This window comes from Manis javanica, chromosome X, assembly GCF_040802235.1.
Source record: "Manis javanica isolate MJ-LG chromosome X, MJ_LKY, whole genome shotgun sequence".
In the NCBI taxonomy this organism is placed as follows: Eukaryota; Metazoa; Chordata; class Mammalia; order Pholidota; family Manidae; genus Manis; species Manis javanica.
This window is the reverse complement of record NC_133174.1, coordinates 133,592,044-133,610,206: the sequence shown is the minus strand read 5'-3', so window position 1 is coordinate 133,610,206 and position 18,163 is coordinate 133,592,044. Positions and strand designations below refer to the sequence as shown.

Genomic DNA, 18,163 nt, shown 5'->3' with positions numbered 1-18,163 from the left:
TTGTATCTTATTGTTCAAATATGGGTGGATGTATTTTGTCTTATTAACATCTAGCATAATTGAAGTGAGATCTGAGATCATGGCTTGTATGACACCCGGTCTTTGAAATTTGTTGAGGCTTTCTTTATGGTATGGCCAAGTGTATGTTCAATGTCTTATGTTCCATGTGTGCTTGAAAAAAATGTGCATCTCTAATTGTCAGAAGACTATTCTATATTATCTACTTACCTACCTACCTACACACACACACAGATATATCCTAATTTGTATTATACAATATCTTAGTATGTATTATATAATATCAATATTAATTAGATATTGATTATCTAATGGTAATCATATCATTCATATATTTTATATACTTTGTAGCTTTTTTCTGATTAATCTGTCAGTTGAGACTTGTGTTGAAATCTTCAAAAGGAAGATGGTTCCATCAATTTAGTTTTGTAGTTCTACAAATTTTACTTCATAAATTTTAAGGCTATTTTAGTAGGTACATACATATTTAATATTGTTAGATCTTCTTGAATGTAAATGTTTATATGCGGTGATATTTACCACCCTTAAAGATGCTTTTTATGTGTGTGTGTTAATGTCTATTTTATCTGATATTAGTGGTGCTACACTAGCTTTCTTAGGATTTATAGTTGCCACATAAGTCTTTTCCCATCATTTTACTTTCAATCTTTACATGTACTTATATGTACTGCTAGTATTCTGCATATATTTGCATTTTTCTCATTTTTTTTCCTTTTAACTGGCCAGTTTATTCTATTTGCATTTATTCTATTGATATATTTAGATCTATTTCTATCATACTCATTTGTTATTTCCATTCGTTTCATAGCTTTTCTGTTTTATCTTTTGTTATTTTATTTTTAAAATGCTATCTTTCCCCTTTGATAGGACAAGAATTTTAGTCTGATCATACATTTATTGGTCTCATTTCCAACTTCCATCATGTAAATATTATCTAAAATTTTTAATTCCAATTTACTATGAATATATGTTCTCTCTTTTTTTCCTTTGGTCTTAGATTTTTAAATGATATCAATGAATTTCACCAAGATATTTAATCACCTTATTTTTTTATATCTTCCTCTTTATTGTTTTATTTAGGCACTTCACTTAAAACTGTTTGCAGTGTGAGACTTTGTGTGGCAAAATTCTGGAGGCCTTCTATACCTAAGGATATTTTTATAATGACTTTACATTTGAGAAACAGTTTGGCTGGATATAAATTGCACATTCTAAGTTATTTTCCTTCTGTACTTCAAAACTTCTACTCCATTGTTTTCATAGGTCTGGTCTTACTGTTGCAAAATCGAAGGTCAATCTGATTTTTGTTCTTTTATATGTGATCTTCTCTGTCTTAAAGATTTTAGTTATTTTTCTATTTTCTATTAATATTTTCCCCTCTAAATGTATCTAGGTATGGCTTTTCCTTATACTCCCATGTTGGCCACCTATGGGGTCTTTCACTCTGAGGTCTTTCTTTTAATTTGGGAAATTTATCTCTGTTACTGCTTCAAATCTATTTTTCCTCTTTCTAATATACTGCCTATTTCTATCCTCATTTCTTAGCTTTTTTTTTATAGTTCCTATTTCTTTTTTCTACAAGGTTTCTTCAATCTGGTCTATACATTTCCTGATTTCTTCCTCAGCTACAGCCATTCTGCTCATTATCTCATTTACTGCATAGTTTATTTCAATTATATATTTGCTTCCTAACAAGATTTTCTTCTTCATCTTCTTGTGTTCTTATTTCATATTGCTTATGTCTTCTTTTATCTCTTTTATTAGGTTTATTAGATTAATTATATATTATTAGCCTCTAGGTTCTAATACTTTTGCTTTTGAGGAATCCATTTCTAGAATGCTAGATTTTTGTTTAAGTTTATGCTTCTCAAATACATTGTTACCTTTGCCTGTTTGCTACCTTTTCCCTTGGACTATTGGATGTGCTATTAAGTAATGTCATGTCCTTTTAAAACACTCCTTGGAACACAGCTGCCAGGTTGGGAGGAAGGCCAAACAATCATATGGGAATGCCCACATGGGAAGGAAATAAGGCCCCTGGCCAACAGACCCAGCTGCGTTCCCAGACATCTGCCAGTCATATGAATTAATCTACTTTGGACACTCCAGCTGCCACAGTGTCCCCGTTGCCATCACATTAAGCAGAAGAACCAGATAGCCAATTCATAAAATAATGAGAAATAAGAAATTGTTGTTTTCAGTCATTAAGTTTTGGGGTATTTTGTTACACAGCAACAGATAACCAAAACATGGCCTTTCCATGTGGCTTTTTACAGCATGGTAGCTGGGTTATCAGAAGGAATATTCCAAGAGTAGAAACTTTAATTGTTGGTGCTTCTCAGGTTCTGCCTTTCATCATGATTGCTAATGTTCCATTGTCCATAGCTTATCACATGGCTGAGCACAGGGTCATACGGTAGGGATATTATAGAAGGGAAGAAATAAAAGGAACTGTGGTTCGTTGAGGGCCACCAAAGTAACAATCTAACATGTTATATTTCAAAGAATACAAACCTTATTCTCTGGCCACAATGAAATTGAGTTAGAAATTAAAAAGAAAAATAAATTTTAAAAATCTGTAGATTTGGATTTTTCTAAGACCATATCATATCTGAAAAATTCTTGGAACAAAGGGTTATGAAAATGGAAATTAGGGAACATTTAGAACTGAGTGATAATGAAAATAACCATATGAAAACTAATGGGATTCAGCTGTCATATTTTAAGTTAAATGTATAGCATTTACTTCTTTATTTAACAGGTGCAAAGACCGAAAATTAATGATGTATGCATCTAACTTGAGAAGTTAAAAAAAGAACAACAGACGAAATTGCTGTTTAAGCAATGCAAACAGCTTACAGTTTCTGAAAGACATAATTTCTGAAAGAGCTTTCACATATATTCTGATTTTATTCATATATAATAATTTACCTATAGCACTTTGGTCATGAAAACCCAATGCGTAGTTGGGCAGGTATTATTAAAGCCAATTTTAGAGATAATGGTATTGAGGTTCACAGAGTTTAGTGACTTACTGAATAACGCATGGCTTATAAGTCACAGAGTAATGATTCAAAACAAGGTTACGAACCTGAGTCTGAAGATCATTTCACTGTATTATAATGATAGCTTATATTAGGATAGAATATATCACATAGATAAATATGATGACTTGAATATCCCATGCCCTGATATACATGATTAAAGAGGTGGCTCTAAGCAACTGTATTTTTGCTTGTGGCCTTGTATATATCCCAATCTGAAATAGTTTATTTATCAGTTAATCTGGTCCTGAACCAATCTACACTTAATAAATACCTTATTCCCAGAATTTGGGATTAGGACAATGAAATAAGATTCAGACTTTCCTAGGCTTTCTGTAACTATCACTAAATCTCAGAGAATGTGGGATATCTTCCATTGGCCATGTGAACTAGAGTATAAGATTCAGCATATGTAATCACTGTATCTTAAGCTTGAGTTTTCTAGGAAACTTGTCATTGTATCAGAGTGTGTGAGCTACTCTTGTGATCTTCGGTAAGCAACTATAAGTTATTCAGTGCTAAATATAAATGTGCTATCAAGCCATAAAAAGACATAGAGGAACCTTAAATGAATATTACTAAGTAAAAGAGTCAATCGGAAAAGACCATATACTGTATAATTCCAACTATATGACATTCTGGATAAGGCAAAACTGTGGAGACAGGAAAAAGATCAGGGGTTTGGTAGGGGAAAGGGATAAATAAGTAGAGCACAGAGGAATTTTGGAAAAGTGAAAGTATTTTGTATGACACTATAATTATGAACACATGTCATTATACATTTATCCATATTTATTCACCAAAAAATGAACCCTAAAATAACCTATGGACTTCTGAGTAATTGTGATATGTCACTGTAGGTTGATCAGTGGTAACAAATGTATCACTCTGGTGGGGGATATTGTTAATGGGGGAGGCTATACATGTGTAGGGGTAAGAGGTATATGGTGAATCTGTATTTTCCTCTCAATTTTGCAGTGAAACTAAAACAGCTTTAAAAAAATAAATTCTTAAAAAGAAAACTACAAGAGAGTGAGGTATGCTGGAAACTTACATTTGCCCCTTTAGAACCACCCTTCACCCTTCTCCACCCCGATCTGTGCATAGTAGGCTGATCCATTGGACTGCATCAGTGTTTTCCCTTGACCATTGGCATCTGGTTGGGATTGGACAGAAGGAAACAGATGAACAGAAGAAGAAAAATGTGGTTAGGGCTCTCATTCCAATGGTTCCTACTTTGTTGGGTCACCATGGTTGAGTCATTCCGTGGAAGCCCACAGCTCCTGCCAGGCAGCCCTCTCCACACATCTTCCTGCTAGGTTTCAGTAACTGGTCCCTCCCTTTGTGCTTTTAGATCTAAAGGTGGTAAGAGCTACCCACTGTTTTTAGTCTGGGGAAACCACACCTTCTGTCACTGGATTTCTAAACCCCAAACACACCTATATTCATAGTCCCTTTATTAATTTATTTTCAAATTACTCATTTTGAACATGCCATCAATTTCTTGCCAGGATGCCAAAAGATTAAAAAAACGTAAAAGATAAGTGTTGCGATCCATGGTTGTTCACTTGAAAGACTAGAATGGATGGCAGAGAAAAAAGCTTTTTTAAGGAAGTCCCTTCTGACTTTAGCCAGTGTTACTGATACTGCTGAAATATCTATAATTATGAACTTTGCTGAATTAAATTAGTCAAATTCTCTGCTGCAGCCAGTGTCTAAAATTATAATAGGTGTGCTGATATTATGTAACATACACCATATCGGTTTGAATGGGGTTATCTGGGAGGAGCCAGAGGAACTGGAGAATCCAGGAACCTGGGGCCTCCCCACTGCGTCTCCTGCACTGCCTCTACTAAGGAAAAATAAATGATAATGGGTATGCCGGAGTTCAGCATGGAAGCCGACATTACACTCTAAGGAGGATTAGAGATGTCTCCCAAACCAGCACCCTAGCCTAATGGTTTTCTTATCCAATCCGTAAGGTCAAAATCATTAAGCAGGGAGCAAAACCAAAAAGCTTTGCATCCAGGAGAAAAAAAGAAGCCCTAGGGGTTAGCATATCCTTGTTTTTCCCATTTGCTCACCTTGAGATTCAAACAGCATGACCCAATGGTGCTTTTGGCATTAGTGACTATCAAATAAAATTCTCCAGAATGAATTGTCAGGCAGTCAACTAATTTTATTTGATCTGTAATTCCAGAAAAAAACAAATGTGGCAATGACTTCTGGTTGCTCAGACTATTAATCAATCCTAAATCCCCAAGGCCAGCCCCAAGAAATAATGGCCCTCTAAGTTAACAGAAATTCGCAACCTGCTCCAGCAGGGGAAACCCTTACTAATTTGTCAATGGGATTGAGGGACATTTTCAAGGGGAATTGTCTGAAAAGACAGAAGCAGAGATGGCCAGGTTGGCCATATAAGAAACTCATTTCTTATCCAGGAGATGTTCATGAGTCACTAATCCAATCATTGAACTTTCCATCCTTGTCCAGCATAGTAACAGTCACTGTTTGTACCAGTGAATGACGAATGTCATGTTTTCCCCACACTCTTTAAAATGCTTTCTATAATACTTAATGATGATTATAACAAAAGCACTTGTATATGAATTTACTACTGGATATATGCATAGGATTATGGTTTTCTTTTGACATGCATTCAGAATTTTCTTTGCACTATGAAAATTTCAGGCATACAAAAACATGAAAAGCATTATGTAATGAACACCTGTGTTTCCATGACCAGGGTAAAGAACAAAGCAAGCATTACAAAAAGAAAAAAAAAGTCAAATTCATAGTGACACCAGGGGCTGTGGGTGGGGGAAAAGGGAAGATATTGATCAAACGGTACAAACTTTCAGCTACAGGGAGAATAAGTTCTGGAAACCTAATATACAGCATGGTAACTGTATACTACTACTAATAATGTATTATTATTAATATAGTTAGTAATATATTAAATACTTGAAATTTGCTGAGAGTGCATCTCAAATGTTCTCACTACCCACAGAAAAATGGTAACTATGAGAGGTGATGGACACATTAATTAGTTTGATTGTGGTAATTATTTCACAATGTATACATATATCAAAATATCACATTGAGCCTTAATTACAGTTTTTGTCAAAAATAAATAGAAATAAAAATAAGAATACAAATTAAATTAATGTCCCCTGAACTTCCTTCAAATTACACTCACTGTCCTCTTTCACCCTTCCACCTTCTCAGGGCTGACGACGCTCCTGAATTTGGTATTTATCACGGACATACATGTCTTAATTACTGATGTGTAGGATTCCTAAATAATACATATGTGCATATTTACATGTCCTGTACGATGTAACCTCCTGCAACTTGTTTTTAAGATGTATACATGTTGATACTGCTCTAATTCACTTCCACTGATGAAAACATTCCATTGTACAAGTATGTCATAACTCACATATTGTTATAATTACATGTTTTCTCATTAGACTCTAAGATTCACAAGAGTATGGTGTGTCTCACTTGTAGTCGTCATTAACTCCCAAATTCCTAGCACAAGTCCTGGTAAATACTAAGAACTCAGTAAACATTTGTTAATGGAAAGATTACATTTGTAAATATTGATTCTGCTCCTTTAACTCATCTTTCCTAGAGCTGCAATTATGTGAAGCTATGTGATTGAGCTCTAGCCAATGCATTGTGAGCTGTGCCATTTTAAGTCCTGCCTCCTTAAAAAAAACCACAAAAAACGCTCTCCATTCTTTTCTGCTCTTTCGTCCTTCTAGGTGGGTGGAACTGAGATGACACCTAGGGAAACCCAGTAAGCCAGAAATTTAATATGGCAGAACCTCCTTTAGCCAGGGACTCCAAATGGCTGTGTGGAGGAGAGCAGCCCTGTGAAGTCTTACCCCATACTGTACTTTCATGTGAGTAAGATACACCTCTACTGTATTTGAGCCACTATACATGTAGATCATTTGTTACAGCCATAAGCCTATCCTAATATTTCCATGTGAACTTATCTCTAAGCTGTGATGGACCTCTATCCTAGTTTCTTATATATAACATTTTCCTTGTCATTTCCTGAGACTCTACCATTTTAGTTGTAATGTGTTCTGTGAATCAATTGTTTAGTAGATGATTTAAAATTATTCTTGCATTTTAATTTCCCAGGGGGGATAATTATTTGCTTGTCTAGTTTTGTAATAAACTATTATTCATCAGATATAATGATCTGAAAATGCTGTCTGCCTGCTTCTATGACTTTTTTGTGTTTGTGAGAATTCTGGTGAATGTATGAATTTTTAGGTATGGTCAGTGTCATGAATGTTTTATGTGTATTGGCATAGAGTGTAGGGTTAAATGAAAACTGATTCAAGTTATACTGCTCAACATACATCAGTTAGCTCTACTTTAGGTTACGTGAAACAGTCCTTTATCCTCATTGTGGAAGATAATATTTTCCTAAGGTTCCACAACACTAACTGCCATGCCTTATGCTCTTCTGCAATGAGACTTTTCTACTGTCCCATCAAAAGGAACAGCCTGCTTCTCTACCGCCTTGAATCTTGGCAAAACCTGGGACTGTTTTGACCAATAAGATATTGCAGAAATGGCAGTGTGCCAGTTCCAGGCATAGCACGGAACAGACCTGGTGGCTTCCATCTCCTGTCTCTGGGAAGCCAGACATCCGTAAGTGTGACTAACCTGAGAATGACGTGCTGCGAGGACACCTTAAACCATGTAGAGTCCAGTGGCTCCCAGGTTTTCCAGCTACCCAGCCCAGGACCCAGACATGTGAGGGAAGAAGACTTCAGTGGGTTCTGTCCATGGCATTTAATGGCAACCTAGTGAGAACCACTCACCTGAATGCAGTCAACACTAAGAACTGTGAGCAACCACAAACTGGTTTTCCAGCTCCAAATAATGGGATGTTTTGTTATTTAGGAAAAATTGGTGAAAAGTTTCATTTGTTTACATGACATTTTGAGGGCAAAAGAGGTAAATTCAAGGATACCTCTATGACCTCCAGGGTATGCCCTGTTTTAAGTGGTCACTCCCCAGAAGCAGAATGGACCCTCTCACCCAAAATTTGGTACAAATGTCAAGACTGATATACCACATATGCACCAAAAGAGTTTGACATGATTTATCACTCATGTAATAAGGCTTTCCAGAGATAGTTAGGTGACTCCTGAGGAGGTCTGCCAATGGCTTGAAAGGGCAGAGAGAGGAGACTGGCCAGAGGTTTTCCTCATAGATAGGGATTGGAGCTGAAGGGAAGCTCTCCCGTGTGGGCCAGACTTGCAAGGTCTGAACTTCCCACCAGTACCAAAGAAGGTAGCACCTAGACCTTCATATTACCTTGCCCACATGTAAGGCAGGAGGACTGGGGCCTGAAAACTTTCAGCAGTTAAACAACAGTGGAGTCTGACTCTATTCTACTTGTGCTATTATACTGTATATTTTGATGCTATAGTATTTGGTACATAAAATTCATAACCTAACTTCTACATGGTTGTTCATTTTCTGATTATGAAGGACCCTCCACTGTACTGTTTAATTCTCTTGTCTCTGAATTAACATGCCTGATATCAATATAATAACCTATTTTTAAAAACTTGTTTTTTTTTACTTTTTTTAGTTTATTTTTTTATTTTGGTATCATTAATCTACAATTACATGAGGAACATTATGTTAACTAGACTTCCCCCATCACCAAGTCCCCCCCACATACCCCATCACAGCCACTGTCCATCAGCGTAGTAAGATGCTGTAGAATCACTACTTGTCTTCTGTGTGTTGTACAGCCCTCCCTGTGCACCCCCCCCCACATTATACATGCTAATCATAATGCCTCCTTTCTTTTCCCGCCATCTTATCCCTCCCTTCCCACCCATCCTCCCAAGTCCCTTTCCCTTTGGTAACTGTTAGTCCATTCTTGGGGTCTGTGATTCTGCTGCTCTTTTGTTCCCTCAGTTTTTTCTTTGTTCTTATACTCCACAGATGAGGGAAATCATTTGGTACTTGTCTTTCTCTGCCTGGCTTATTTCACTGAGCATAATACCCTCTAGTTCCATCCATGTTGTTGCAAATGGTAGGATTTGTTTTCTTCTTATGGCTGAATAATATTGCATTGTGTATATGTGCCACATGTTCTTTATCCATTCATCTACTGATGGACACTTAGGTTGCTTCCATTTCTTGGCTATTGTAAAGAATGCTGTGATAAACATAGGGGTGCATCTGTCTTTTTCAAACTGGGCTGCTGCATTCTTAGGGTCAATTCCTAGGAGTGGAATTTCTGGGTCAAATGGTTTTTCTATTTTGAGTTTTTTGAAGAACTTCCATACTGCTTTCCACAATGGTTGACCAATTGACATTCCCACCAGCAGTGCAGGAGGGTTCCCCTTTCTCCACAACCTTGCCAACAGTTGTTGTTGTTTGTCTGTTGGATGGTGGCCATCCTTACTGGTGTGAGGTGATATCTCATTGTGGTTTTAGTTTACATTTCTCTGATGATTAATGATGTGGGGCATCTTTTCATGTGTCTGTTGGCCATCTGAATTTCTTCTTTGAAGAACTGTCTGTTCGGATCCTGTGCCCATTTTTTAATTGGATTATTTGCTTTTTGTCTGTTGAGGTGTGTGAGCTCGTTATATATTTTGGATGTCAACCCTTTATTGGATCTGTCATCTGTGAATATATTCTCCATACTGTAGGGTACCTTTTTGTTCTATTGATGGTGTCCTTTGCTGTACAGAAGCTTTTCAGCTTGATATAGTCCCATTTGTTCATTTTTGCTTTTGTTTCCCTTGCCTGGGGAGATATGTTCATGAAGAGGTCACTCATGTTTATGTCCAAGAGATTTTTGCCTATGATTTTTTGTAAGAGTTTTATGGTTTCATGACTTACATTCAGGTCTTTGATCCATTTATAATTTACTTTTGTGTATGGGGTTAGACAATGATCCAATTTCATTCTCTTACATGAAGCTGCCCAGTTTTCCCAACATCAGCTGTTGAAGAAGCTGTCATTTCCCCATTGTATGTCCATGGCTCCTTTATCGTATATTAATTGACCATATATGTTTGGGTTAATATCTGGTCTCTCTATTCTGTTCCACTGGTCTGTGGCTCTGTTCTTGTGCCAGTACCAAATTGTCTTGATTACTGTGGCTTTGTAGTAGAGCTTGAAGTTGGGAAGCGAGATTCCCCCCTGCTTTATTCTTCCTTCTCAGGATTGTTTGGCTATTTGGGGTCTTCTGTTGTTCCATATGAATTTTTGAACTATTTGCTGTAGTTCATTGAAGAATGTTGTTGGTATTTTCATAGGGATTGCATTGAATCTGTAGACTATTTTAGGCAGGATGGCCATTTTGACAATATTAATTCTTCCTAGCCAAGAGCATGGGATGAGTTTCCATTTGTTAGTGACCTCTTTAATTTCTCTTGAGAGTGTCTTGTAGTTTTCAGGGTATAGGACTTTGACTTCCTTGGTTAGCTTTATTCCTAGGTATTTTATTCTTTTTGGTGCAATTGTGAATGGAATTGTTCTCCTGATTTCTCTTTCTGTTAATTTGTCATTAGTATATAGGAAAGCAACAGATTTCTGTGTATTAATTTTGTATCGTGCAACTTTGCTGAATTCAGATATTAGTTCTAGTAGTTTTGGAATGGAGTCTTTAGGGTTTTTTATGTACAATATCATGTCATCTGCAAATAGTGACAGTTTGACTTCCTCTTTAACAATCTGGATTCCTTGTATTTCTTTGTTTTGTCTGCTTGCCATGGCTAGGACCTCCAGTACTATGTTGAATAACAGTGGGGAGAGTGGGCATCCCTGTCTTGTTCCCTATCTTAGAGGAAAAGCTTTCAGCTTCTCGCTGTTCAGTATGATGTTGGCTGTGGGTTTGTCATATATGGCCTTTATTATGTTGAGGTACTTGCCCTCTCTACCCATTTTGTTGAGTTTTTATTATAAAAACTATTGCTTTTATTTAGTCAAAATTTACAGAGTGAAATGCACCATTCTTAAGTATAGATATGATGAATCTAATATATGTGTCCCTGTAAACACCTATACCACATAGAGCACTTTTGTTACCCCAGCATATTTCCTTTTACTCCGTGCAGTCAATTCCCATTCCTTTTGTAAATCACTGTTCTCATTTTTCTCCCCATAGTTCTGACTGTTCTTAAATATCATATCAGTGGAATCTAACAGTCTGTACTCTTTTGTGTCTGTATGCTTTCATACAGCACAATTTTTTAAACATTTTACTAAGCAGTATTTCAAACATATCAGAAAGTTACATGTGTTTGAATATGAAAACCCATATACCCAACCATCTAGAGTCTACCATTAACACTTTACTATACTTGCTTTCTCACAAATCTATCTACTCTTGAATGCATCTTTGCATATCAAAATCATTTGTATATATTAGTATAACGTTTTCTAAATACTTTAGCATGCATATAGTTCATTATAGTTGAAAATGTCTTTATAGTTCCTTTTTATCCTTTAGTGGTAAATTTTGCATATAATAAAATGCATTATATTAGAAGTACTATTTGTTGAATTTTGACAAATACATACCTCTGTGTAGCCTAAACTTTTGAGGTATAGAACATTACCATCATTCCAGAGAGCTTCCTCATGCCTGTTTTTAGTCAAGCCTCACCTTTACTTTAAATTTCTAAGTACTGCTTTATCAATATCTAATATAATTGTGACAAACTGTTTTAGAAAGCTTTGCACTGATAGAACCATACAACAAATTTTGATTTGCTATATTCTATTACCATTAATTTAAAAACATTTTCTAGTTTTACTTCTAGTTATGAAAGCCTTCCTGTGCCATGCCTCATGGATGCAGATTTTTTTTCTTCTACTTCTGTATTTTACACACTGATGGTTCACATTCCATTAGTAGGTCATCAAATATATTTAGTGGCTTGAAGTTACCTGGAGTTTAAAAAATTAAAAAATATGTACCTAATAGCAGGATGTAAACAGATGAAGTTAACTGCTGTCTTGGTACCTATTTGTTTTAATTGTATGTGTGCGTGTGGGCCCAACACACAGAGGTGCAGGTGCATATATGTGGTGGGTACATACACTGGGTCTTGAAAAACAAAGTGTCTCTTTCTATAAGGTTACAGTGAAAAAGACTGAAAAATATTACTATGGAAAATTTCATGTACAAGAATAAGATAATTACATTTGTATTTTAGAAATACAACTCTGGTAGCAGTTGGATTGATTGTAGGTGGGCAAAAGCACATGTGAGGAGAACAGTTAGAAACTTATTTTATAGTCCAGACAACAGATGGTTAGAGCCCAACTAAAACATTAGCTTAAGGTTTAGAAAGAAAAGGAGAGATGCACTAGATAAAAGGACTTCATAAATGATTAAAACTTGAGTGAGAAGTCTAGGATGACACATAGTCCTTGAGTGGCTGCATAATGCTTTTAATCAGATTAGAAACTAACGAAGAAGGAGCTCATTTGCAAGAGAAAGCATTAGGTTGTGTCTGTATTTAGTGCAAGATTTCTGTTTTAGTCCATTCTGACTGCTGCAATAAGAGTACCATAGACTGGGTGGCTTATAAACAACAGAAGTTTATTTCTCACAGTTCTAAAGGCTGGAAAATCCAAGGTCAAGGTGCCATCTGACTCAGTGTCTTGTCAGTGCTAACTTGCTGGTCCATAAACAGCCATCTTCTTGCTGTGTCCGCACATGGTAGAAGGGATGGAGTTGCTCCTTAGGGCCTCTTTTATAAGGGTACTAATCCCATACTTGAGGGCTCTACCCTTGTCACTCATCACCCCCTAAAGGCCCCACCTCCTAATACCATCACACTGAGGATTATGTTCCAACATGAATTTTGGGGGACACAAACACTCAGTTTATGGCAATTACTAAAAGATATCCACTTAGGGATACCTTACACATTTGCCTACATATAATGCTAAGAAGACATTTAGGCCAGAAATACAGATTTGCAAGTTATCACCCCATATGTTGTTAAACCTTGTGAGTAGATGAGATTGTCCAAAGCGTGAATATTATAAAAGTAGAAACCCTAGAACTGCTTGGACTACCAATATTTAGGATGTAGAAAACAGAAAGAGATCAAAATAAGGGACTTAGATTCAACTGTGATAAAAGCAAGGCAGGAGTGGGTGCTGGAAGCTAAGAATAGTTCACATACAAAAAAAGTTGTTGAAGTACCAAATGCTACAAAGAAATCCAATAAAAAAAATTGAATTTGGCAACTCGGAATGGGTTACTTTGGCAAAAGCAGTTTTATTCAGTTTTGACAATATCGTGTTAAAAGCTTTGGTGTGCTAGAAAATGTTTAACCAATTTTAATATATAAAACAGATATATATTAAATAAATTTTAGTGGTATTAAGGAGTTCACAGCATGCATTTTATCTAATAAAATATCTAATCTTCTTTATTGTACTTTATTGTCAATTCTACATAGTCAATTATTGTCACAATGCTTTTGTTGATTTTTGCCAAACTCTAATATTTTGCTCACAACTGGTGAATTAATGTAGTTATGACTTTAATGTTAGTTGTTATTTTCATTTATGTTAAGAAGTAACATGAAAATGAAACATCAAAGGTGAATGTCAAAACTTCACTCATTCTGTCAAGGATGTGAGTGAATTTTTGCTCAATTGGATAATAGGCTTTGAATACTAGAAGAATATTTTCTCACTTATTTGCTATTCACAACGTAAGGGCTGCAGGCCTGGAACACTTTTAAGTTTAATCAGCATTATTAACACTTTCTCTATCACTTTATTAAATCTAGAAAAACACCAGAACAATAAGCGAAGCTCTGGTTGAAGCATTTCCTGATATCCTTGGTGTAAATACTGCCAGCATGATTGATTTCAAGCTAGCAACATGCTGTCACTGAATGGGGAGCTAGAAAGAGACGCACAGCAATGTGCCATGTATTATTTCCACCATACAGATATCAGAGATGTTAATAACTTCAAGAACTCAGATAATACTAAAACATAGTAAAATAATTTAGAACTGATGAGCTTTGAGTATTATCATTTTAAAATATAATTTACTTGCTTGTAGATTTACAGAATTTTTAAAATAATGGCTTGAAAAATTCCTGAAAATTTAAAAATCGATCCCTGAACACCAGTACAGGTCAGCTCCAGCAAGCCACTGGTTGGGCGGGAAGGAGAACAGCCCTAGGCAGGGATCTGGTGACTGTGGAACCAGTAAGCATTATTTTGATCAAGTGGTTTTTCTATTTGGGGCCTCTATTTCCTCATCTTAAAATTAAGGATCCTAACATTTATTTTTGCTTGTTATTGGGAACATTAGAGATAATGAATATAATTCACACATATTAGACCCTCCTATTATAGAAATCATTACTATTCATTGCTGCTATTTAAAGCCTGGTGATCAGAGTCCCACGGGAATTCTGTTGTTGTTTTTGTTGTTAAATTGCTTAACTCTTCCATATGTTCTTTCTTGACTTGGAATAGCCTGTTTAATTTTGAGGCTGTCTTCTTTCTTTTTAACCGAATTTCCCATCAAAGTTTCTAATATTGTAAGTCTTTTCAAAATTAACCGTAAATTCCCATGCTGCCTATTAGGCATTTCCTTCTTTGAACTCATAGCAGAGGAATAGATGGGAAAGTATGATGCAATTTCAGGAGGATCCTAGAAGTGCCATCTTATTAGGTGATGACTGGTGTGAAGTAATATACCCACCAATTATTCACATAAGCCTGGGGCATGGGGAAAAGGAGGAGATTTGACTAAGTCTCTAAACAAGAGTGAGTCTGTTCTCTAAAATAATCATCTTTCCCCTTCTCAGTTCTTTTCATTCTTGCCCACAGATGTGATATCCTTGACATCATCCAGAAATGGTTATAAATACTGAGCATTTGAAAGTCAGATGAATGGCCTTGAATACAGCTTCTGAGTTTCCTACTTCATTCATCTATTTATAAGCTCTGGTTTACAAAAGAAAAATCTCTTACCTTCTGAAGTCGTATTAATAACTACTTATCTGTGTGTTTGCATGGCATTGTGACTAGTAGTTTAAGATTGCTTCATTCCACTTACTATTTGTGACACTGAAATCAAGCTAGATAATGGTCTGGATTAGTTAGCAAATAAGAGAAATATTTGTTTCTCGAGCCAAGGTTTTTAAATTTAAGAAAATGGTCATATTTTACTGTTTAAAATTATTTCTGTTGAAATGTCACAAAGAAACAAAACATTTTTTGAAGTGCCCAATTCTCTGCTATGTATTTCTACTTTCAACACAAAATTTAAAGGTAATGTGGTTAATGAAATAAAAGATAAACAGAGATGCTTTATATGGAAATCATTAAAAAACCCTTACCCCTATAAAAATAATCATGAACTTCCAAATAAGGTCATTCATTATAATGACAATTTAGGTAGGTTTAAAGACTATATTCATGTAAGAAAATAAACATTTGAATGAAAATATTGGTAAAATGCAATTATGCTAAGCAAATGATTGCCCAATTGAGGGACTTATACAGTAAATTTTCAGGGCTATTATTCAAATATTTCTTTTACTCTCTTCTTTGTAGCCCCTTGTTGTTGAAGGAAGTCATATGGCGAGTTTGGATCAATGAGTTGTGAATAGAAGTAACATGCCACTTCTGGGCCAGGGCATTTAAACACTAGTGTGAGACCATTCTGGTTCCTGGGGTGTAGCTCCTAAAGCGATGAGTGTCTTTGTTATTCATGATAAAATGTGCCACACTTGAGAGTTTATGCTAATAAGGTGACTCATATTGAGCCCTAGTTTTTACTAAGGAAGTAACTCATGATGGAGGCTGGTGCTGCCAGAAGGACCAGCCATGTAATTTAAGGGTTGACATCAGACTGACCTCTAGGGAGGAGAGGCTGAATTCAATCTCATGACCAACAATTCAATCAGGCCTACATAATAAAACTCCAAGAAAAAGCCCTAGGAAAAGTTTTGACACCAAACCTTGGGCAAGTGTCCCTGGTGACCAACATTCTGTGCAGGGAGGGTGATCTGTCCTAACTCCTCAAGAAGGCTGCAGAAACTTCACATTTGGGATACTCTCTGACTTTGATCTACGTGTCTCTTGTTTTGGCTGGTTATGATTGTATCCATTTTGCTATAAGAAAGCCATAAAATTACGTGTAGTGCTTTCCTGAATTCTGTGAATTGTTCTAATGAATTATTGAACCTGAGGGGATAGTGGGAATGCCCAAATTTTTAGCTAGTTGGTCAGAAGTGAGGGCAGTCTTGTGGAGGACTCTACCCTTCACTTGCCAAGTTTGGCCTCACTCTGGATACTTAGCATCTGAAGTCATTGCCCTGAGTGACTAGGCTAAACAGAACTTTCCTGCTGATCCACAAAAGAGCTCTACTGTGTGGAAGAAATAAAACTTTACTGCTTTAAATGAGATACTGGAAGTCTCCACTAGTTTGCATATCCCAAGTGACATTTATGATGCAGGAACATGTGACAGAGAACATATGGATAGGTCAATACAGGTATCTTCATTTCATACAATGACAAACTTATAGTTGGAGAGTCCTGAAAGACTGCTGGTCTATCCCTTACTCACTACTTGAAATATTTCTGCAATACTCCTGCCAAGTGGCTCTCCAACCTCTTCTTAAAAACCTAAATGCCCCGACATTTATTATCTCTTGATGCACCTCATTCTATTTATGGAAAGTCTTTAATACTAGAACATTCCATCTTTATGTCAAGCCAGATGTTCTGCCCTGTAACTTCTGCCACAGGTCCCAATTCTGTCTTTGTGTACCATGTAAAGCAAGTCTAATCCCCAACAGTTCAGAAATGTAGCAGCAGTAAAGGTACCTGCACCACGTCTTTTCTTCATGTAACATGGCCTAAGTTCTCTTTGCCATCTGGTTAGCCTCTTTTGAACACAGTCTAGCTTGACTGTGCCCCACCTGGAATATAATGCCCAAATAAATGTAGTCAGCCCACAAAGAAGTGGATGGGTCCCACATGCCAGGTTTTTGGCAGCCATATCATTGAGTTTACATATTTTATGTGTACAGCCATTTAAAACCCATGACTTTTTCAAGTGTACTTCTTTTAAGTCATGTTTTTTTTCTTATATTATTCCTTTATCTATTCTCTTGACTCATAACAAGCATAGGAGAAACAGCAATAATGTAGTGTCTGAGAGATGTAATTTCAAATTTCTACCCTTGCACATATTAATTTTGTGACTTTGGAAGTTATCTTACTGCTCTGAACTTTCATTTTCTTACATGTGAAATAGGGTTAATGATTTTACCTTACAAGGGTGTTCTGAGGATACACATAGAGTAATACTGTGTCAGAAAAAAATCAGTACACAATAAGTAACAGTTAAAAACAGTAAGATAAATTTAAAAATACAAAATCAGGAGCATGGAAATGAAGCAGCAGCAGCAAATGTGAGAGCTGTCGGGTTAACTTATTGGCTAGGTGTGAGTTTCAAAACTAGTCCCAGTATTTCCAAAAACCAAATCGAAGGGAGACAAATCTATCAATAGAAACAACAAAAACTTGCAAAGCCCTCATCTGCAAAGCAGAAAGCTCATCAATTTCTAAGGAAGCTTTTTTTCATGAAACCATATTCTAACATAACCTTGCATTTGAGGTTTTATTCAGAGGTCTTCAAGAGACAGAAGAGCCATTCCCTTTATGCACTTAATACACTTGTGGGCTTGGTTGCATACTTCATACACGCATTACCACATGTTTTAGTCACAGAAACCCCACGAGGAGGTATCATGGTACCTATACTTTACTGAAGAGAAAGGCGATTCCTGGAGATAAAAGCAAGGTGTGTAAGGTCACAGAACAGGGCAGCATTCTATCCTCAGTCCGGCTGACTTTAACTTCACTGCTCTTCTCCCCATCTGGTGGTGGTTAAATCTAGTTAACTAAGCTCGGTGTCTCTCAAAGCCATGGGAGGAAACCTTGTTTTTCACTGCCTTTTATTCTTTGTTGTCAATTCCTAACTCTATAGAGCCTACAAAAATGGTGTTTGTCGG

General features: G+C 36.3%; 1 long non-coding RNA gene across 1 annotated transcript in view; it reads left to right on the top strand.

Moving 5' to 3' along the window:
• The window catches only part of LOC108393022 (uncharacterized), a 71,682-nt gene that overhangs the window by 31,812 nt on the left and 21,707 nt on the right, over positions 1-18,163 (top strand). Inside the window, exon 2 of the long non-coding RNA XR_001852167.3 lies at positions 6,854-6,994. This is a non-coding gene — a long non-coding RNA (uncharacterized lncRNA). The remainder of the gene's footprint in view (positions 1-6,853; positions 6,995-18,163) is intronic.